This window comes from Petaurus breviceps, unplaced genomic scaffold (genome assembly GCF_028583685.1).
Source record: "Petaurus breviceps papuanus isolate PSGF00001 unplaced genomic scaffold, PetGlider_PUasm1.0 567, whole genome shotgun sequence".
NCBI classification, from domain to species: Eukaryota; Metazoa; Chordata; class Mammalia; order Diprotodontia; family Petauridae; genus Petaurus; species Petaurus breviceps.
The window spans coordinates 3,800,297-3,822,459 of record NW_027186383.1 but is presented as its reverse complement, the minus strand read 5'-3'; the positions used below and the strand labels follow the sequence as shown (position 1 = coordinate 3,822,459).

Sequence of the window (22,163 nt, the reverse complement as noted above, 5' to 3'; positions counted from 1 at the left end):
ACACACACATGTACACACATGTTCTCTGATTTCACACCAGCAGAATCCAATTCTCCCTGTTTCTGGACCTCAAGCCACCTTGCTAACGGGCTACCCTCGGCTGTGGGGCTGGTGGCAGAGGAATGCCCCCAGTGCTTTCCCGCCTTTATGGCTCGTTGGGAACAAGGGTGCAGGATCCCAAGAAGAAGGGGTGGAAGGACACACAACACTCTCCTTTTCTTTTTTTCTTAGTCACACCAAAAAAAACCCTGCCCAAGGGGAGAGGGGGAAGGGCGGCGTTGTATTCAAGTTCATGTTTTCTTGTATTCAAGTTCATGTTTTCTTCCTCTTTAGCAGTATGAGTCAAATACAGTTCACAGCTTTATGTGATTTCCGAAGTGTGCTGGCTGCGTTTACAATTCAAAAGCCGGCCTCTTAGCAGTTATGAAGGCCAGGGAAAAAGGGAATGGGGAAAGCTTTCCTGAAGACCTGCTGCATTTTTAAAACAGCCCAAGTTACTAGCTACTACTAGCTAGTGTAAGAGCATTTATTTAGTCCCAATGCAATTCCCGTGCTTCTGGCTCTAGGCCATAAGATGCAACTTAGTGCCCCCCTCCCCCCCAAGATAGATTGGGAATTTGATGCAACATGGGTTCAAATCCAGGATCAGCTCCCTGTGATCTGCATCACTTTGGATAAGTCACATCCCTAGCTGGGTCTTAGTCTCCTCATCTAACAAAATGGGGGAGAGGTTAGACAAGATGGTCCCAGAGGCTCCGTGGAATGCAAAGTCTGCGACCCCAGAAATCTCTGCCCCAGCTGACCTAAGCTTTGCCTTTGACACAGTTGACCCTTCAGCTAGATCAGCATATAGGTCCCAAATATCAAGCTCTTAAATAAGTGGATTTCCATTTTGTTCTGTTCCAGCCCTGACAGTCCAAGTCTAAAGGTATTTAAGGACTTTGCAGGGACCCTGCACATCAGTGGGACAGACACCTTCAAGGATAATAATAACCCCATGGGAGCTGGGGGAATAAGACCCAGGGTCAGTCAGTGGTCCCTCCCCTACTGCGTATACAAAAGGCCAAGCGAAGTCACTAATGAACACAAGAGTCTTCTCTTCCTCCCCTCCTCCCAGGAGGCAAAGAAGAACTCACCTCGGGAACACAGATGCCTCTCTCATCCCCTCCTACCTGAACTATGGCCATGGCTTCCCACATGGTCTCCTGGCCCATTCCAGTCTTCCACGCAGCCACCAAAGTGATTTTCCTCAATGCCAGGTTTCACCACGTCACCTCCTACCCAAACTCCAATGGTTCCTCTGCCCCTGGGGTTCCAAGGTCAAATCTCAGTGCCTCCGTTTGGATATTCAATGATGGCTACCACCCGGCCCCTCCTTACCTTTACTGCCTTCCAGGAACAAAGCAGTTTCCTCATCTGCAAAATGAACCATTTGGACCCTATGACCTGCAAGATCTGCTTCTTCCAGTTCTAAATCTCCTTGGGTTCCACAGCTTCTGGTCTGTTTCCCCACTACCACCACCCCACCACACTGATTTCCAGAGGAGACTTGAACCCAGATCCCCCAGTCTCATATGCAGTACCCCTCCATATGCCCACCTGTGACAAGCATCAGCTGAGCTCACCAGAAACCCAGAGTGCTTCACTCCTGCCCGCCCAGGAATACAAACATCAGGCATCTGGTCTTGATCTGCTATAGCAAGTCATAAATTAGCATGCTCTGTGTGAATCATCACATGTGTTTCACCAGCTTCTCTCTGCAGTGGCAGCAGGTGGACCAGAAATGGAATTCAACCTGACAGGCTGGGGGGCAGGGGAACGCGTTCAGCAGAGAGCTTCAAAGTCAGATCTGTGAAGACGGAATTACTTCATTGTTGTCCCTACTGTGTGCTGAGCACATAGCGGACAAATGCGGAGATCCATGCCCCTGCTGCTGCACAGGTGGCCTGGGCCCAAAGGGCACCACAACACCATTTCATCCTGTTTTATTTGGAGAAGGCTTCCCTGGAACCACCCACTCAGACATCGAAGAATCCTGGCAGGGGCAACAATAAAGCCCAAAACAAACCAACCCGCTATGAGCCAGGCCAAGAAGAAGCATGCAGCAGGAATCAGGGCCAGCTGAAACCAGTACAATGGACAGACAGCTGTGGCGCTGACCACAGGATTCTCAGGGGTCCAAGTCTGGGGACAAGGCCTCTAGGTGGTGGAGTGAACAGAGCATTAAACATGGAGGCAGGAGGACTCATATTCCTCGGTCCAAATCTGGCCTCAGACACTGACTAGCTGTGTGACCCTGGGCAAGTCAATTCACCCTGCTTGCCTCAGTTTCCTTATCTGTAAAGTTAGCTGGAGACATAATGGTCAACCACTGCAGTATCTGCCAAGCAAATGGTGTCCCAAAGAGTCAGAGAAGACTGAACAGCCACAGAGTCTGAGGATAGCCTTCCTCCTACCTGTGTGCCTGGACAGGGGGTGTTTTCACTCTCCTGGCTTGATCTACGAGCTGCCTGTTGTACATCAGGCACTGGACGAGTCTGGGGGTCTAAGAACACAACAAGGAAGCTGTCTCTGCCCTAACACAGCTCAGAATCCAACGTGACCCCCATTTATTAAGCGCCTATGGCATACTGGGCACTGAAAAGTGCGAAGAAGACAAATGCCCTGCTTTTCTTGTCCTCGAGGGGCTTACATTCTACTGGGGTGGAAAAAAAAGGGAGACAGAAGCAATTAAACAGCACTCCCAGCTACCATCTGCCAGGCACTGAGGGAAGCTGGGGATAGACCCTAAGCCCACCCCAGAACGTCCTTCCTCCCCCAGAGCTTTGTGATAAACCTTCCCCGTTCCCTTGGGACAAGGAGATTGGCCTACATGACTTCGAAGCCCCTGAGCAGAACAAGCCAGGCCAAGCAAGTCCTTCGTCCTTCCTCAAAATCACACCTGCAGAGAGCCACGAGACAAGAGCTGGGCCTGGTCCACACTGTCTGTCCACACCTGCTTCGGGCCAGGCTCCTCGTGGTGTCCCCAGTGCTTGGCATAAAGCAGGAGGCTAGCCCACACTTGTGATCTGATCCTTCCAGGCTAACGACCCCTGGGGAGGCCAGAATGCCACTTTCTACAGTAACAATTTTGAAACGGCTCAAAATTCCCCTAACACGGCTTCTCTGGCAGACGTAGCTATGTTCCCAGCCACTCTGTCTTTGCCCAACCCAGAGCCATCGTGTAGCTGAGAAACCAGCTTTTTGTCTTGCATTGCATTCCCTAAAAAGCCACACTGAGCAGAATGAAGCCTTCCCGGTGAACGCATGACACATGGGCAAGTAGCAGTGGGTTCCAGAATCGTGCTTGACCAATGGACACAGAACTCCACAGCTTTCAGGAACCTGTCCTCTCAGCATCTTCTGAACTCGATTAGAGTAAGGCAGAGCCTGAAGTGACCTCCCAAAACTTGGTTCCATTTCCCAGGGCTGCAGTCGGACTTCCTGGGGCCAAGCGGAATGGATCTTGTTACTCAAGGGCCCTTCACACACGTGAGCACAGCTGTGCGGCCTTTCTCTTCCCTCCCTGGACCAAGTGTTTTCCAGGCTAAATGTGCTCAGTTCTTCCCACCAACACTTGCGGATGCCCTTCTCCAGCCCCTTCTTTGACTGACTCAAAGGCTTTGGTCATCGTGGTTGTTTGCCCTTGGTTGGTCCGGGGTTTAGCCTTCAAACCCTAACTCTGTCTGTCCTCCAAGGCCGCAGTTTGGCTTCTCTTGGCAAACCCTAGCCCACCTCCTTCACCACACAAGCTACAAGAAAGTCTTCACTGACTTGCCCACTACCTCTCAGTCCATAAGCACTGGAGAAAATAAGAACCTTATCTTTCCAGCAGCCCAGTGAGCCCCCCTCACCGCCCCCCCACAAGGCCTATTCCTCCTCCTTCCCTCCACCCGCCACAGAAGCCCCAGGGGGTGCTTGGAGCAAGCTTCGGAAACATTTTTTCAAGATTGATGATTCTTTAAAATCCTTTCTGTTCAAAGACTAAGATCTCATCAAAACAATCCTCTTGCCTTGAATTCTTTCATTCATCTTTTTCAGTGGACCCTGGCTCCAGACCTTGAGGTCATTCTTGCCTAAACAGGCCTCCCCACCGCCACACATTCAGACATTCTGCAGGACATGCTGTGCTAACCCTGGAGCCCGCCCCCAAGCAGAGTGTCTGATCTAATGACAGGGCATCTTTGCCATTGCTTGCACGAGGCTCTGGGCATTCTGACTGGCTGCCCCCAGGCCTGGAATGCTCCTCCCTCCCCATCTCCACTGCACGGCTTCTTCCGCATCTCAGCTCAAATCACCTCCCACAGGAGGCCTCCTCAGTCCGCACCATGCCAGCCTTCCCTGTAATTATCTCCAAATCACCTGGTCTGTACATTCTTGTTTGCAAGCCTGTCTTCCGCTTTGGACCGGGAGGTCCTTCAGACAGCCACTCATTGGGCTTTTATTTTATCCCAGTGCCCAGCACATCGCGGGCATTTAATAAATGGTTAGGACTTCCAAAAATTGGCTCTCCACGTGCTCATCTGGAGACGACCAGCTACGGGGCGAAGGACTGTGAATTTGGAGGCAAAGGCCCAGAGATAAACACCCACTCAAAAGTGAGGTTTGACGAGATGACCTCGAGCCCAGAACAGCAACAATGGGGACGAGGACAAGAGCCGCAAGGAAGTCCCTCGCAGCCCTCGAGGTCCCTTTGAACACTTGGGATGGACACACCTCTAGATCTGAGCATCTTACCTTCTCTTCGGGCTTTGCTTGTAAGAACCCAGCTCCTTCTCTGATGCAGGCAGGTCTTCAATGATCCTAGGCATTCTTCTCCTTAAAGATGCAAGCACAGAATGTCACAGCACCTTGGGCTAAAAGGGGCCTCAGAGGCTGTCTCGCTTAACCTATCCCTGAACTAGAATTCTGTCCCAGTGAATGCTGTGCATGATGGGAGAGGGCTGGCAGTAGGGCATTCCTTTTCTGGATACCTCCAATTATTAGGAATTTTCCTGGACTGCTTCTTTGTCATTTCTACTCATCTCTCCTGGGCAGCTAGGTAGTACAAGTGGATAGAGGGGCAGACCTGGACTCAGGAAGACTCATCTTCAAATCTGACCTGTGACACTTACTAGATTTGTGACCCTGAAAAGGTCATTTAAGCCTGGTTGCCTCAGTTTCCTCATTTATAAAATAATCTGGAGGAGGAAATGACAAACCACTCCAGTATCTTTGCCAAGAAAACTCCCAATGGGATCACAGAGTTGGACCCAACTGAACAAAAGACCAGACAACAGTAACGCATGTCCCCTAGCTCAGCACTGGGGGCAAGAACAAACCATAAACTTCTCGAAGGCTGGAATTTTTGTGAATCCTCCTCAATGTCTATATTACAGTTGAATGCCTCCCGCAAGCTGGCTGAATTCAGTTATTCCCATCTCCATGGTGCTTACAGAACCAAGAGAAAACAAATTCAACTCACAACCGACAATCGTTTCTAAGGGAGTTAACGAGAGCACAAGCTCAGATGTCCCAGAGGGTGAGCACAGATCGATGCACCCCAAATGGACTAACCCCCCAAACTGTGACATCGCCCACGTGGGAGTCAAACTTGGCTGCCAGGAGCCGCCATGTGGAATCTCCTTAGCGATAGTTCACATCTCTAATTCACATCCTATCTTTACCCTAGTGATGGAAGCTCAATTTAAGTCTTAGGAAAGAGAAATAAACACAAGTATCACAAGACATTTCAAACGCCGACTCCATCAAAAGAACCAGCTACACTGCAAAGACCGAAACATTCCATTCGGTCCCTGGAGCCGAACAGAGCTGATGGTATCATTTACAGCAGGAAAAGTTTTTTGTTCCATCCCTTACCCTGGAAGCTTGTTGTCACACTTCACAAGAGTTCACCGTCTTGGATTCTGGCCAGTGGAGTTTCATTACTGAAGTATCAATAAAAAAGACTTCATTTTCAAGTGGTTTCACCTAAAAGATAATCTCACGACGAGGTGCCAAGAATAGCATTCTACGGAGGCTGGCGTCGCATTAATTTCCTCTGTTCCCATCTGGTAACTACAACCACTCCCAAATGTTTATACGGTGCTTGTTCATGGGAAAAAAATTCGGCAAAACCATCACCATCTGTAAATTCTAACATGCAGGAAACCTTCAAACCTCAAATCTGGAAACAAACCACGGAATCCCCACCTCAGTCTGCTGCAAGACTCCTTTCTAAGAAGGAATTCAACCAAGCCAGGCCAGTTTTCACACAGAACAGAGTTTGTGCTATTTTTTCATTTTTCTGTATTTGGTGAAGTAGATCAGCCAATTTCATTAATGCCCCTTCTATCAATGACACGTACATTGCAACCAAACTCCCAGTCAATGTTCTATATTTTTAATAGAATATGACAGTTATGCACAGTGCCTGGCCCATGGTGTGTGCTTAGAGAATGCTTGTACTGCTTATACTGTGAGATCATGATAAGCTATCCTGGCAGAATCAGAGAATGATGCTTCTGCCGCTAGAACAGACACCCCATCAATCAACTAAATCAACCTCCCATCTTAGAGAAAACTGTGGTGAAGAGAAATCAAAGAAGTCGGCCAAAACCACAGAGGGTGTAAATAGCCAAGGTGTGAGGAATGTAAGCCCGGGTCCTCTGACCTGAAATCCAGAGCTGGTATGCACACCATCTTCAGGCAACCCTAGTCACAAAATGTTTCCTATGGAACCCAAATCTTTCACACTGCAACTTCCATCTTCTGGCTCGGAGATTACCAAACATAGCAAAACTTGCCCCAGTCCTCCCCTTCTAAATTATAGCCCTTCAAACAGGCAAAGACAGCTAGCATGGCCTTTTCTTTTTCATCCAGATTAAACAGACCTAATTCTGTCAACCATTTTCCACAAAAGATGGTCTCCAGATACCTACCCACACTTCTCTGAATGCACTGGAAGAGGGTAATGTCCTAGACCTCTAGCAGCCAGAATTCAGCACAGCTCTCCTGATGCCTTCTGACCAAATCCATCTACCCTGGGACTACTGATTTGTGAAGTAGGGACACTCAAATCCCATTAGATTAACACAGGATTATGGGAAATATTTTAGTCTCCATATCAAACCCCTGGCACAAAGTAAGCTTGTGGTCATGGCAAGATCTGGGAGTTTTACTTGAAATGCTGGCTAGCCAGATTTCCATATCCTCTATTTGTGAAATTGATTTAAAAAAATAAAAAAACACCCGTCAAAATAGCACTTTACTTATCATCACTGTTAAAATGCCTCTATTACGCTTGTCAGTTGGGGAATGGTTAACAAATTGTGGTACATGAATGCGATGGAATATTACTGGGCTGTAAGAAAGGATTATTAAGAGACAAGGGGATTGATACAGAGCAAAGTGAGCAGAGCCAAGAGAACAATTTATACAATAACATCATTATAAAGAAAAATAACTCCTGAACACTCCAAGAGTTCGGATGGAGGTAATGACTGGGCTGTGGTTTCAGAGAACTGATGAAGAAGCTTGTCAGAGAGGGGGCAGGCTCAACAGGAAGATGGACAAACCCAATGGAGATCTGTGACCGGGACTTTCCTTTTCTTTTTTTGTTTGTTTTCTTCTAATGATGGAGAGGATCAGAGATACGGAAGAAAGACAGAAAATAAGGTCATCAAGGAATCTTTTAAAAGGCAGAGAAGGAAATCTAGAAAAAAAGCACAAAAAGGCAGCTTTCCAAGCTACAATTGAACCTAATTATCTCTACGTGTGTATGCACACACACACACACACACATACACAGAGTAACCTATAGATGGCATCTGTGCTATCTCCAAATCATTTCCTTTGTTTCAACAATGCCTATGCAAATATCCTTTTAAAAGAGTGAAGGAAAGCATTAGAAGACTTCTATGAACTGATCCACAGTGAAGAAGAACCAGGAAAACAACATACATAGTGACTACACCCTAAATGAAGGGACAACAATTAATATTAAAACTAAATTCTATCTAATTATAATAAACAAACTTGTCCCTGAAAAAAGTTAGGAAACCCCCCTGTGACAACAATGCTGAACAAGGCTTGGCCTTGGGACCCTCCAGCAGGGCAGCTCACCCTATGCAACAGAAGGTCCAGATGAATAAGAATCGGCATCTGCATGATTTAACACTCTACAATATGGATGTGGAAAATTATATATATAATTAAAATCATATTTAAATCCACCAAGCACCTAGTCAGGCTGAGCAGCATCAGGGACCCTAGAAAGACCCAGAGGGCTTAGTGTCCACTGAGAGCAAGGCAGAGGATTCTATGCTTTTATCTGGAAGGAACCTTAGAGGCCACCAAGTACAATCCCCTCATTTTACAGATGAGGAAATGGAGACTCAGATGAAGAGGAATCCTGCAAGGTTCCCTGTATCCTGGCAGGATAAATACCAGCCCCTCACTGTGGCATTAGTCTGTCGTCCCCAGCGCTTTCATCACACAGAGCCTGGCACCCAGCACGCTCTCAGTAAATGCTCCATGCTAAGCTTCCCTGGCCTTTCATGCTACCACCACTTACACCATCTACATCGGACAAAGCAGCCTCTTTTCTCCCTCTTCCCCTTCAGGGGTCCATCTCCCACCTCCCAGGCTCTGCCCCGGCTAGTCCCCTCCTGGGTGTGCCCTCCCTTTTCAGCTCCACCTCCTGAAGACAGGAGTTTCCGTCCAGGCCCCTGCCCCCTCCCCGCATGGCAGGAGTCTCTCACCCTCCTCAAGTTTCCTTCCTTTTCTTTGTACAGGTCATATCCTCTTTGCCCCGCCCCCTGTAGAGTGAACAGTCTTTGAAAGCACGGGCTGTTATTTTTATCTTGGCATCATTTCCAGGCCCTTGCACATAAGTAGGCAAGTAATTAATACTTGTTGGAGTGAGCTCAATCAAAGGTCTGCTAGAGCTGTCTCTCATTCCTCCCCTGGGAGCAGCATGGCCAGCTCTGCCCTGCCTGAGGGTGATGGCCACCCCCTCCACCCCCCCCACCCCCGAACAGGCCTGACATTCCTGGTCCTTCTCTGACTGTGCTGAAGAGTAAGAATGATGGCCTTGGTATAGCATTGCTTTCCATGTGATTTCTGATCCTCACAGCACCCAGGAGGGAGGGGCTGCTCCTATTCCCACTTTACAGATGAGAAAACCAAGGCTGAGAGTCCCACAGCTGGGAAGTGCTCAAGGCAGCTGGAACAGAAGCTCCTTGAGGGCAGGAGTAGCTTCCATCCCCAGCACCTGGCTCAGTGCTAGGCACACAGCAGGGGCGAGCTATGTGATAAAACCAGGCACACCTTTTGTGCCCTCACCTTCTGTAGGGCTGTTTTGTGCCCTCACCTTCTGTAGGGCTGAGAGTTCACACATGGCACATGACTGACAGCTGGGTTCAAAGAGCCGTTGTGGCGTTATCCAGTGGGAGGAGGACAGGCTTCTTTTCCAAATCTGTCTCACCAGCCCCACCCAAAATAGCTGGGCAGGAAAAGGTCCTTGGCGATGGCTTCCCACACCCCCACTTCACAGATGCAGAAACTGAGGTCTTGAGATGGAAGATGACTTCTTCAAGGGGAAGAAGTGGCAGAAGCCCTTGGGCTCCAGGGACATCCCGGAGACTCAGGCTTCGGCCCAGCCTCTACCACTCCATCATAACCCAGGAGACATGTTGCTGGCCCCGGGATTCCCCTTGTTTCCTGCCCAAGAGGGAGAGGTCAAAGGAGGCAGTAACAATGATCAGTAACTTCTGTCTGTGTGCCAGGCTCTGCAGTCTACACAATGACTTTATCTGCACAACTCCTCTGAGCCTCAGGGAGCCCCCAATGACCTGGGGGATCAGCAGCCACATTGTCCAGATGAAGGAGCCCAGGGCCCACTTGGCTACTCCCCACCTCTGTGTGTGTGTGTTTGGGGGGGGGGGGCGCTCATTCCCCTTCTCTGGGCTCCAGCTCCCTGTCTCTAAAAGGAGGGGCTCAGACAGACTAGGAGCTTTAAGACAGCTAGAAATGGGGGGGGGGGATCCGAGCCCAAAACAATGATTAGATTGTAAGCTACTAGAGGGCAGGACCCGACTTCATTTTAATTTGCATTTGTATCCCCATTGCTCCATCCCCCATTACACAATAAGCACTCAATAATCTATTTCTCTAACAGATTAAAGTACTTAGAAAACCCAAACCGGCACAGATGACCAAGGGAAAAGCCACTTTCTACAGCCCTGTACTAATGAATGACCTCCAGCTCTGCCAGGTTTAAATACTAAAGCCACAGAGCGGGGAGAGTGGGAAGGATTTGTGGAGCAGATCTGAATGTCCCCAATTCTCTGGCTGTTCGGAGGCATCTTGGTCATTCAGAGCCCATCTGAGGAGATGTTGCCCTTATATTCAGTAGGGCCACAGGGCAGCATGGAGGGCAGTATGGAGGGAGGCACAGAGGGCAGCATGGAGGGTGGCACACAGCATGGAAGGTGGCACTGAGGGCAGCACGGAGGGAGGCACAGAATGTAGCACGGAGGGAGGCACAGAATGTAGCATGGAGGGAGGCACAGAATGTAGCACGGAGGGAGGCATAGAATGTAGCATGAAGGGAGGCACAGAGGGCAGCACGGAGGGAGGCAAAGAGGGCAACATGGAGGGTCGCACATGGCATGGAGGGAGGCACAGAGGGCGGCACGGAGGGAGGCACAGAGGGCAGCATAGAGGGTGGCACTGAGGGCAGCACATAGGGAGGCAAAGAGGGCAGCACGGAGGGAGGCAGAGGGCAGCATGAAGGGAGGCACATGGTATGGAGGAAGGCAGAGGGCAGCATGGATGGTGGCACATGGAATGGAGGGAGGCACAGAAGAGTGGCTGGAGGACAGACCGAAATCCCAAGCTTGAACAAACTGACGCCCACTTTAGCCAAACGGCATCCAGTGGGCAGCCAGGAGCCAAGCTCTGGCTCTGGCATGTCTCAGATTCCTTGGGTTCACTCCTGTGGTTGATGACCTCAGCCAAATTACATTAGAGTTCAGTAATAAGGCAGCTGCCTCGAGATTCTATATTTAACGTGCAGGTTCCCGCTGAAGCCTGGCAGAGCTGCCCATAAAGTTCCCAGTGGCCCGAGGATTCAGCCTGACCCCGGCACCAGACCTTGTCCTCAGAGTCAGGATGATGCAGCCTAGAAGCTCTTAGTCAGTAAAATAAGGAATGGGCACACAGCCTGTTTCCCCTAGCTGGCACAACTACCAGACAGCCTTCCTTCATAAACCCTAAAACAGAAAAACCAGGCAAATCATAAACCGACGCGTCCCTTATTTCTCCGCAGCCCCCCCACCTTCCATCTTCCTCAAGAAGGCTCCTTGGCACTGGTCCAAGAAAAGCAATTCAACTCACATTTATTAAATACCAAGCGTGTAGAAGACCCCATGCTGGCCACTAAAGATACTGAGACAAATGAAACAGTCCGTGCCCCCAAAGACCTTTTTATCTTTTGAGGGAAAACATATACAGGCAAGTCAATTCAAAGGGTGTCCCAAAAGTCTAAGAGCAGCTTTAAGCTTTGATATTTTCAGAACCATAAATGTTATGCATACAAAAAAAATTAAAGTTTAGAAATGTAAAGTAATAAACTGCTTATCTGGTCTTTAATACATCACTCTATTTTTTAACTTTGTAAAAACTTTCCTTGGTCGTTCCTCAGCAGCTAGAAGAATTCTATTTGTCATGTCAGCTTAAAATCCTACAGAGAAGGATGTCTGGGTGCATCTTCCACTGCTCATACGACTTCACAAGACCACTGACCAAAGCTGACAACCTCCTCTACCAACCCACGGATCTGAGAAAGGGGCTTCCGGAAACTGCTACATGCAATGTTGTGATAGTAATGGCAATTAAAGATTCCTCTGTATTGGCTTGGTTTTCAAACTGATTGTGTTAAAACCCAGAGCTTGTTAATCCCACCTGTGGGATGGACTTGTTGATGTGAAAATAAAGTCCTGAACTGGGAGGAGCTGGTGACATAGATTTGCAGAGACAGGAGAGAGAGGCAGAAGGACCTTTTTGGAAGCAGCACCTCGTGGAGGCAGAGAGAGAGACTGAGAAGGATTGCTGAGGGCCACTTTGAATTGCCCTGGACTTTTGAGACCTGCCCCCTGAGCTGCCAAGGACTGAGGAGACATGGCTGTTTTGCTGGTACTTTGTCTGTCTGTTTTGATGTTGTTTTGCCAGATTTGTCCACTGGTGAAAGACAGTCCTTTTGTTGAAGAAGTCCTGGAACCTGGCTGTTGGCTAAGAGCTCCTGAGACTGTCCTGCAGACAGAATGAATACTGTCCACTGGTGAAGGACAGTGCTGTTGTTGCAGGGGTCTGGGAACTTTTCTGTTGGTTCAGAAGCCCTGAAGAAGGATTTTCTTGTTGTATGTTTACAGAAATCCTGGGAGAGGGTTTTGCTAATGTTTTCAGGGATTCTGGGACTGTTCTGCAGACAGAGGATGAATTAATGAAGGGACTGGCAATGTATCTTGTGGCCTTGCTAAGCCTTGTCTCCCCAGGAACTAAGATTGCTGAGAACTTGCCTCTTGTCAAGATGAAGAAAAGACCTCCAATTTGGGTATTAAGTGCTGTGCTTAAACTTGATGTAACTCTGGGGTAGATTCAATTGTGATCCAGGGCTGGGGAACTTTTGACCTTTTTGTGCTCTGTGATTGAACAAATGAAGGTACTTTACTTATGTTTGGAAACTAATCTCCATTTGAGAAGAGGGGCTTTGTGGTGGACTAAATGAAGGTACAGCCTAGGGGTGGAGAAGTATTTAGAACAGGGACTTTGTAAGTGATTGAATGATTGGAAGGTCCTGGGGTGGGGTAGTGCTTGGAGATTATTTAATCACACTTAGTAAATGCTATATTTGGAATGATGTCATGTTTTGACCTTCTCTGTTCTTGGTTTGTCACTGAATAAAATGGAGAGCGCCTATGCTGGTATTCTGAACCTTGGGAAGTTGCCTTAATGAGAGGGCTCCCCAACTTCTTAAAATTAAAATTTATTATTCAAAATTCAAAAAATACCTTAAATGAACATGAAAGAATCTTAAATAAACTTCCAAGTGGTGCCATTTCTAAGTGTGCAGTTAATGAAGCTTAAAGCAGGAGCAAGGGTTGGGGACATGGCAGCCCCACAATAATTGGAGGGGGGCACAAAATCAACCAAGCAGTATTTACCAGGTGCCTGGTGTTAGGCCCTGAGGCCACAAAGAAGCAAAGAATGACAAGGTCCCTGATAGGAGGGAGCCTGCGGGGGAAGAGGGGTTCAGAGAGGTAGCAAGAGGGAGGACATTCCAGGCATGAAGGAACAGGGTGTACAAAGGCCAAGTCAGGAGAGGCCTCGTCCTACATAGGTAAGAAAGAACTCAGGGGCCACTGGCTGGAATGGGGAACACCTGAGGGAGAGATATGAGCACAGGGACTCAAGATCTGCCTAAGCTTTGGATGAGAACCAGTCTCCCTGCAGAATGGAGTCCCTCCAGGGCAGGGACTCTGGCCTGCTTTGTCTTGGTACACAGTAGGCACATAATAAATACTGATTGTACTAAATGGTCAGACTAAAAAGCTCTGAAAGGCCCCACTCACCTCTGACAACATAGAGGGGACTCGGAAATTTTCCAGGGAGTTTGAAGTTATCAAAGCCTAGAGCTGCATTAGGCTCCTTTTGGACACATGCTTGGAGCTGTGGAAATGATGCTGCTTTGTCTTGGGAAGGGCAGTTTCTTCCCTGGGAGCTCCCGACAAAAAGGGAGTCACAAGTCCTGTCCCACAGACTCCTTGTCTCCCTCTTCCCAACCACACCCCCCAAAGAAGAGAGCCCTTAGGCAGAGATCTTCAGGTGTAAATCACCTACCTGGTCTGGCATCTTAGCAAGGGAATGGCCCCTCTCCATCCTGAGCATAGACCCAGCAAACAGTGCAAGGCTCATATTGGTCTGGGTTGCCCAAATCTCAGGGGAGTCGTCTGACCATGCCAGACAAAGGCATTGGAACTTGTCCACAATCAAACCAGACCACAGCAGGGCAACCAAGGGCATAGGATTAAGCTTTGCCAGTTTGGGGGAACAGGATGCCTCCAAGACTTTGGGAGTTTACTCTTGACCTCAAACCTCCCAAAGCCTTCAGGGTGCTCTCTTGAGGAAATGAGTCTGCAAAGTTGGGGGGATGTAGGGGGAAGGCAACTGGAGTCAGGGGTCCTGGCTTTAAATGCCAGCTTAGCCACTTGCTTTCTATGAAACCTTGGACAAATCCTTCTGTCTTTCTGGGCCTCAGTTTCCTACCCTTTAAAAAACGTCCTCTAAAATCCATTCCAATTCTAAAAAAGAAAAAACAAATAAAAACCTTTTATAACCGTTTTATCCTTGGACAGGGCTACCATAAACAGCTTATTCAAATTTCAGTCATTGACATAACAGTAGCATGTTTAAGGTGTGACCCTGGATGAGTCACAACCTGGATGAGTCCCAGTTTCCATGTTTATGTGTGTGTGTAATTGTATGTGTGTGTGCGTGTATATTATATATGTGTGTGTGTGTGTATACATGGATGATAACAGCCAGCAACTTTCTCAGAAGGCTGAGACTTAAGAGAGAACGATGATAAAGAATGTTACATATTTTAAAATGCTATGTGAGCAGAAATGTAATATTCAGCTTTCCTCCTATCTCTAGCACACAGAACTCTAACAGCATTTAACGAATGCTTGTTAATTGACTAGTAAATATATAGATTATTCATCTCTCTCCACACACACACATACACACACATCATGACCCCATGAACACTGGCATTTAGCCATGGGAACCCCCGGGGACACAGACTGGGCTGCAGTTTCCAGTCTTCCATCTTTGTCTCCGAATGCCCATTATCAGCAAGGCGCTTCACTAGACAAAAAGATTTGGGAGAAAAAGTGACTTTTAAAATCTACCTTTTACAAGCACTTAGAAATGATTCGGGAAAGAAGAGTCTGAAGTCAGTGCACTTAACTCCCTGGCCATACAGAGTGAGGAGTGAGGCGGCTCCTTACCCTCCTTACCCTGGCTCACAGACCTTCTTTGGTGTCCGTCTGGTAAAGCCTGGGAGCCTCTCCCTAGAATCATGCTGTTAAATGCATAAGATCAGATCTGCAGGAATGGAAACATAGTTGTTGAAGCATTTTATTAAGAGGAAGAAAAGAATGCTTGTGGACCCCAAGTTAGAAACATCTCAACTCGATATCAACACAATCATTTCAACTGGGGCTGAAAACCCATGACTTGGCAAGAAGCCCCTCCCCCCAGAGGGGGAGGTTCACCAAGGCCAATGAGATGAGGTGAAGACACCAGGTATGAAATGAAAGGCCCCACCATGTGCCAGCAGGGACAGGGCAGCTCAGAAGAGAAGTCTGGGACCTGGGGACCATCAAAGCAGAACTCACAAAACAGCATCTGACCTAAAGTCTAAGCCCAGGTAGGATTTCAACAGGCAAAAATGGGCAAAGGGGAAAGAGAAGATGATCTGGACATGAGCCAAGGCCCACAAACAGGCAAGAAGGGAGAGGGCTTACTCAGGGAACTGTGTCATCCTGCTTGGCTGGGGCATAGAGAAAATGCAGATCAGTGGAAGGTAGGGCTGGAAAGGAGGGCTGGAGCCAGACTACAAAAGTCAGGATCATACATGGAACCAGGAAAGCCAAGAAGAGGAGATTGTGGGGAAGAAGATGATTTTGACTTAGCACAAACTGACAAAGGAGAGGAATACTCTGATCAAAATGGGCGGGGGGGGCGGGGAGAGGAAGCGGAGATGCATCCAGGAGAATGCAGAAAGGTGAGGCCTGAGGTCAGGACTAGATACAGACTTGGGAGGGGAGACATCTGCTTTGTGGAAGCAAAGGAAAATAGGTAAGCAAGCTCATGGAAAGAGAAGCCAGAAGCAAAACCTTGGGCAACAACTGTCTACCAATCTCAACACAGGGTTGGAAAAATGGACATGAAGGAAACCAAGAAGGGGCAGTCGTAGAAGTAAAACTAGTATAATCGCTGTCATGGATATCAAAGGGGGGAGTCGGTGCCGTCTAATGCTACAGAGAGAGAAGCAGATACAGGAGAATGAAGGCTGAGGCCAGGCCGGCATGCGGGAAGAACAGAGACACAGCACTTCGCCCAACACGATTCTTAGTCAAGCGGCAACAGAAGCCGACTCATCCTCCCAAGGGGGTCAAAGATTTGGAAACCAAATAAATGCTCACTGACCAGGTTCCAGTTTGTAAGTTGTTCCCTTTAGGCCTTTCTGTATCTAAATTATGGAGCTAAAAACCAACAAACATTATATTCCTGCCCCTTTGTCCAGGCTGGTCCACCATACTTGAAAGCCTCTCTCCAGGCTCTTAAGCCATGGCTTGGCCCACTGCTGTCACCATCAAGGAAGACTGGAAGACACAAGTGTGTCAAGGTTAGCAGCCTTTGCCTTTTCTGGGCTTAAATATGAAAACCAAGAAAAGTGACCTGGAGTGGGTGAAGAACAGGCAGGGCCGCATCAGGAGCCGCCCACTGAGCTTTCCAGCCCTCCTAGGTTCGTTCCTTCAGAGAACCTCTCAGGGGCCACCCCCTGGGGCCTTTCCCCATCCCTCTGCTGCTGCTCTCCCTCTTCCTCCTGCAATGACTTTGTACGTCTTATTTATTTCCTTACCTCTACACTCACTGTATCACCCTAGAAGAATGGGAGATTTTTGATAATGCACAGTCTTCTTTTTGTGAACCCCCAAGTCCTGACACACTGTATTGTATATATTGGTACTTTGAATGTTCAATCGAAGGAGGCAAGGCAGAAAAAATGTGTGCTCTCAGGAAGCTTACATTCTATCTGCATTCACAGATAGTTATGAGATAAGCTGAGTGGTGGGGGCAAAGGAGAGATCCAGACAGGCAGAAACTGTCCATTTCACTATGTCCCTCTAATTGGCAATTCTTCACTGCCTTAGAAGATCATTTGGGGAGGAAAAATAGCTCTGAAAAAGTTCTTCACCTGGTAGCCAGAGTTGGCTTTCCCAACATCGCTGGCTTAGTCCTAGACCAAAGACACAGTCTGCCACTTGGCCAATGGCCAGAAGGAACTTTCAGAGTTTATACTCAGCCAGCACAGCCTCTAAGACCTCAGGGTCATTTCCATGACTTACTAAGGCACGGGAGCTGGGTTTTGGGACAGGTGCCCATTTAATAGACGGGCTGCCATGTCCCAGAAGCCTTCAGGGGAACTCAGCACTGTAAACTCTCCCACCCCCAATCTGGCTCTTGCTTTATTGTTTTGAAAACTTCTGAACACCCACAGTACAAGAATAATGTCTTTGTCCTGGAACAAAAGGCACAGCCATATCCATCTGCCATCAACACAGAAAAAAGTCTCCTGTGTCTTTTCTGGGCATCACAAAAACAATGCTCTGGGTGGGAACTGGAAAGAAAGGCCTCCAGTGTAAAGCAATAGGAAGGGATTTTGTCTGGGAACCCTCTAAGAGCCAAATCTCTGCCCACACTGCTCACCCCGGACCTCTTAGTGTGTCTGGAGGCAGCAGCAGAGTTCAGAAGCGATGGAGGAGAAGTCCTGAGAAAACCAGCAGCCTGGCCAGGCACCATCACCTCTCCTCCTAGAGCGTGAGACCGGGCGACAACGCATCAAGTCTAGGACCCCCAGCACTTTGGAGCAGCTCCTGCTCTCTCCATTGTCCAACCCTCCCTGGTCTCTTGACAACAGATCACATGCCTGCAATTTTCAAATGGCTTTCCAGAAGTCAAAAACCCAATTCTACCCCCTCTCTGGCTTCCAAATGGTGTTCTCAGCTTCGCTTACCTGAAGGGGGTGGGTCACTTCCCTCCGATGTCAGAGAAGAATGGGGCCATCCCTGCCTTGGATCCAGAAACTACAAAAAGAAAGAAAGAAAATTATGAAAAATTCCTATCTCACTTTATAGTCAAAAAGACTTTTCAACTTTCAGAGGAAACCTTAATTTCCTTTTTTTTCTCTAGTCTGTGATAATAATGAAATAGAGACAAGGTAGAAGCTCATCTCTCAGAGAATGACAGAAGAAATTGGTGTACTTGATTGTATTGATGATTACATGATTGACGGGATTATTACTAGAGGACAGACGGGCTGGGCCTCCAGCTACCTTCCTCAGCAGCACCTAGAGAGAAGAGATGAACAGGAGTCCTGAGAAGCAGAGGAAGACTGACTGTAACTGATGCAAAGATAAGGGATTAGTATCAGGAATACAACGTAAAAGGAAAGGTCAATAAACCACAGCAGCTGTGGCTAAGAGATTCCTGTACTACAATGTCCTTCTTGAGTTAGCGAGATGGGGGGAATTCCTGAGGGCTGGATGCACGCACTGCCACCCTGTGTTGGACAAGTGACAAATTCGGAGGATCCTCGAGAGACTTAAGAGTCATTGGGGGAGAGAGGGACCAGGAAAGATTGGGGATAGGGAGGTGCATATTTATTGAGAGGTAATTATACAATAATGTGGGAACAAACTCGGATAACACTTAGAAAATTTAAAAGGAGGCTGCTCTCCAGAGGCCACAGGAGGCCTGAGCTAACCCAGCCATGTCTACAGAGAGCTACCAGTGTTCTCTCCTGGTCCTCCTCAGAGTGAGAGCAGGCATCAGTGTCTCCATTTTATAGAAAAGAAAACTGAGGCTGGGGAGGTGAGATGTGTCCCAGCTACTAAGTGGCCAAACCATGATTCAAACACCCTAATGACTGCAGAGCTCTAGTCTAGAATCTGATGGGCAATCCTGCTCCAGGAATTTCTACTAAAACGGGCAAATTTTTAAAGTAATCTGCCCCTTCCAGCCTAGGGCACGTGGGGAGAAAGGAGACTGGAACTCAGACCTCTAACTGGTAAGAACTGACCAGGATCCAACCTTTAACCAGGAAGGCCACCCTTACCCGACAGGGAAAGGACCTGCCTTGTACCGATTCCCTACTTGGCCATCCACAATCTAGTCTCTCTACAGGTCTCAGTCTCGAGTTCAAATCTAGCTTCAGGTACTTACTAGCTGTTAAGTGACCCCTGGGCAAGTTACTTAACCTGTTTGCCTCCTTTTTCTCATCTGTAAAGTGGGGATATTAACAGCAACTAACTTCCCAAGTTTGTTATGATCATAAAGCATTTCGCAAGCCTCAAAGTACAAGAGAAAAGTTCCAAGTTATTGTTATTATTCTTTCTCACTGGATCCTCAGAGCAGCTGTGGCTACGCTTCCTCTCCTCCCCCCCACCCCCAGCAAAAACTTATGCCACCCCAGGGAGAACTGGGCTCCAGGTATCATGCTTGTCCCAGTTACAGTCCCCCTCCCCCTTCCCCCCAAAGCTGCCGACAAGATTCTTAACCTTTATACATCCGGGTGACTAATTCTCAAAGAAGGTACATTCAAAGGAAAAACAAAGCCCCCACATTCAACATCCAGGAATCTCTAGGGTTGGGGAAGGGGTGGTGGTGAGTGACCTGTTACTAAAGTTTCACCTTCTGAAGACAAACACTGAATGTTTGGTTTAAAAAAAAAAAAGACAGACAGAAACTGGAGAAACCTGGAGCCCTGGGGGTGGGTAGCAGAGGAAGCCAGAGCCAAAGGCAGCTGGCCCAGGAGGAAGGCCTATGTTGAGCAATGAGCACCATGGGGCCCACAGAGCAGCCCCTGGGAGAGGCTGAGTCCAAATCTGACCACAGCTCTGAAGGCTGCCTAGGAATCACACAGACAATCCCACACTGCAAAGCGAAAGACGGCTTTGCTTGGCCTCTGCCTGGGTCCAGAGAGGACAAGGGAAGCCTTATTCTCCGGGCTGGCTAGTTTCCTCTGTGCTCCAATCCTGCTTGGGGATGGTTATCAGATGCACTCACAGCAGCTTTCACAAGGACAGTGGCCAGCAGGCCAGGCCTGTGTGTTAAGGGTATGGGGATTTCGCAAGACTCCCTGTTCCATCCCAAACTTCTCCAGAATTCAGGCATTCCAGAAGAGAATGCTGTATCAGAGGGTCCTCGGGCAGGGTGAGACACCGGCCTGAACGTCAGAGGACCTGGGTCCAGACACTGCTGACACTTACATTGCTGGGTAAGCCATGTGAGTTCTCTGGACCTGCGCTGTCTCCTCTATAAAATGTTGGACCAGACGGTCTCTAAAGAAGCCTAATCTATGCTCTCAGGCATTTGCCCAGGGCCACAGCATCGGATGGCCTGTCTCAATGTGCTCCTTGTGGACCATGGGCCTGGCTGCCTTGCTCATTCCTGACCTGACATCAGCTTAGAGGGAGGTGCCCAACAAGGTCCTGGGGATCTGTGCTTGGGTGACCGTATGGACAAAGGAAGAGTTGGCATACTTATGAAATCTGCCCACCACAAAACTGGGGGAGATAGCAGCATCATCAAAGAACCTCGCAGGTCCAAGTGGTGGGACGAACTCAAGAAGGAAGAATTCCAGAGAGAAATGTAAAGGCCGACAAAAGTCAGCTTCATGAGCACAAGAACAGGGGGGCAGAACTCTGGGAAAGGGGTCTGGGCACACTGGTGGATGCCTGTGGGACCCAAACAGGCTGCAATCTGGGGTTGGGAGGCACAGCTTCCAGCCATGGGGACGTGGGAGTGGTAACACTGTATGTGCTCGGGTCAGACACCATCAGGGATTCTGGGCCCCAAGAAGGTATGAGTTCTCAGGCTAACATGATCTTGGAGGATGAAGAGGTTCCTGCAAGATGATGATGGAGAAGCCCAGGAGCAAGAAATGGAGACCACAGGGCTGGCTGGGAGAGGGCCGAGGCTTTTTGTTACAGGGGGTCTCAGGGATGTTGGTGCCTCCATTCGGGCAGAGGCCTGCCCTGCTCAGACACAGAGGACATTCCATGCCCATTCACACCGATGCCAGGCCCCTTCCCATGTCTGCTATGTTCTCTCTCTTCACCTCCATTCCCTGCCCTCTCCCGCCTCCTCCAAGACCCAGCTCCAATCCCACCGTTTAGAAGAAGCCTTTTCTGACCCTCCTTAATGCTCCTGCCTTCCCTCGGTTCATTATCTCCTCTTTATCCTGGCTCTGGCTTGTCTGTATATGGAGTTTTCATGCTTTCTCTCCTCCCCCTTAGACTGGGAGCATCTGGAGATCAGGGTTCACGCCCCTCTTCTTTATACCCCTAGCATTAAGCAATTAACCATTAAGGCTCCGACGTAGTAGGTGCTTAAAAACGTTTGCTGGCTTGCCTATGCAGCCTCCTAGGCTCCCGCCCACAGGCGGCACCAGCCTGGCAGGCAGAGCCAGAGGTGCCCGGGATGCTTCATCTAGTTCATTAATGTGGATGGCGCCTCCCACGTTGTAATTAGCTCATGGAAAGGAATGCCCAAGAACCATCATCATTTAGAGGACAAGACGCTAATCTCCTAAATAGCCTGTTCACTCAAACAGTTTCATGACTTGAAGGATCTTTGATTGGGGCCATGGGGACAATGATTAAACTCATCTGAACTTCTCTGGACTCTGGAAAGAGCACCAAGTCTATGATCAGGAAGGCTCATTTCCTGAGCTCAAATCTGGCTTCAGACACATAGTAGCTGTGTGACCCTGGGTAAGTCACTTTTAAGCCTGTTTGTCTCAGTTTCCTCCTCCTCATCCAGTATCTGCCAAGAAAACCCCCAGTGGAGTCAGGGAGAGTGGGACACGAAAAACAACTGAACAACAAAGCGTGACCTGGCCCTGGTCGAACTTTCCAGGCTGTCACACATTTTACACGCCTGCTCCCCCTCCCCCACGCCTCATGTCCAGCCAGCAAGCCTTCTCTTGGTTCCTCATCCTCAATGTTCCAGCTCCCCCCTGTGTGCCTTGGCACTGCTGCCCCTTGCCTGGATGGCTCCCTGTAAGTCAGCTCAAGGTCCACACTCTACTGGAGGCATTGCCAGTCACAAAAGGGATGTCAGATTCAGAGTGTGAAGGATCGGGCCCTCTAATGCCCCTGGGAATCCCGAGATGTCAGCTTGCTCCCCTGGCCACCTTCCCTCCCACGGGTCTCCTTGGGCTAAGGATAATTTTGTTCCTTTCATTTTTGTGATGCTGGTTGCCTTTACCTCCCCCTCACATTGGGCTC

The 22,163-nt window shown here is 48.7% G+C and overlaps 1 protein-coding gene across 2 annotated transcripts in view; it reads right to left on the bottom strand.

Moving 5' to 3' along the window:
- SH3BP4 (SH3 domain binding protein 4) overlaps positions 1 to 17,979 on the bottom strand; it is an 83,058-nt gene extending 65,079 nt beyond the window's left edge. The window contains exons 1-2 of one of the 2 annotated variants that reach the window (XM_069103134.1): positions 17,888 to 17,965; positions 4,777 to 4,857 (exon numbers count right to left, since the gene is read on the bottom strand). The gene's annotated coding sequence lies outside the window, so the exon portion shown is untranslated. Of the gene's footprint in view, positions 1 to 4,776; positions 4,858 to 17,887 lie in introns of both variants that reach the window. The other variant, XM_069103131.1, reaches the window with a different exon arrangement.
- Positions 17,980 to 22,163: the final 4,184 nt, after the last annotated feature.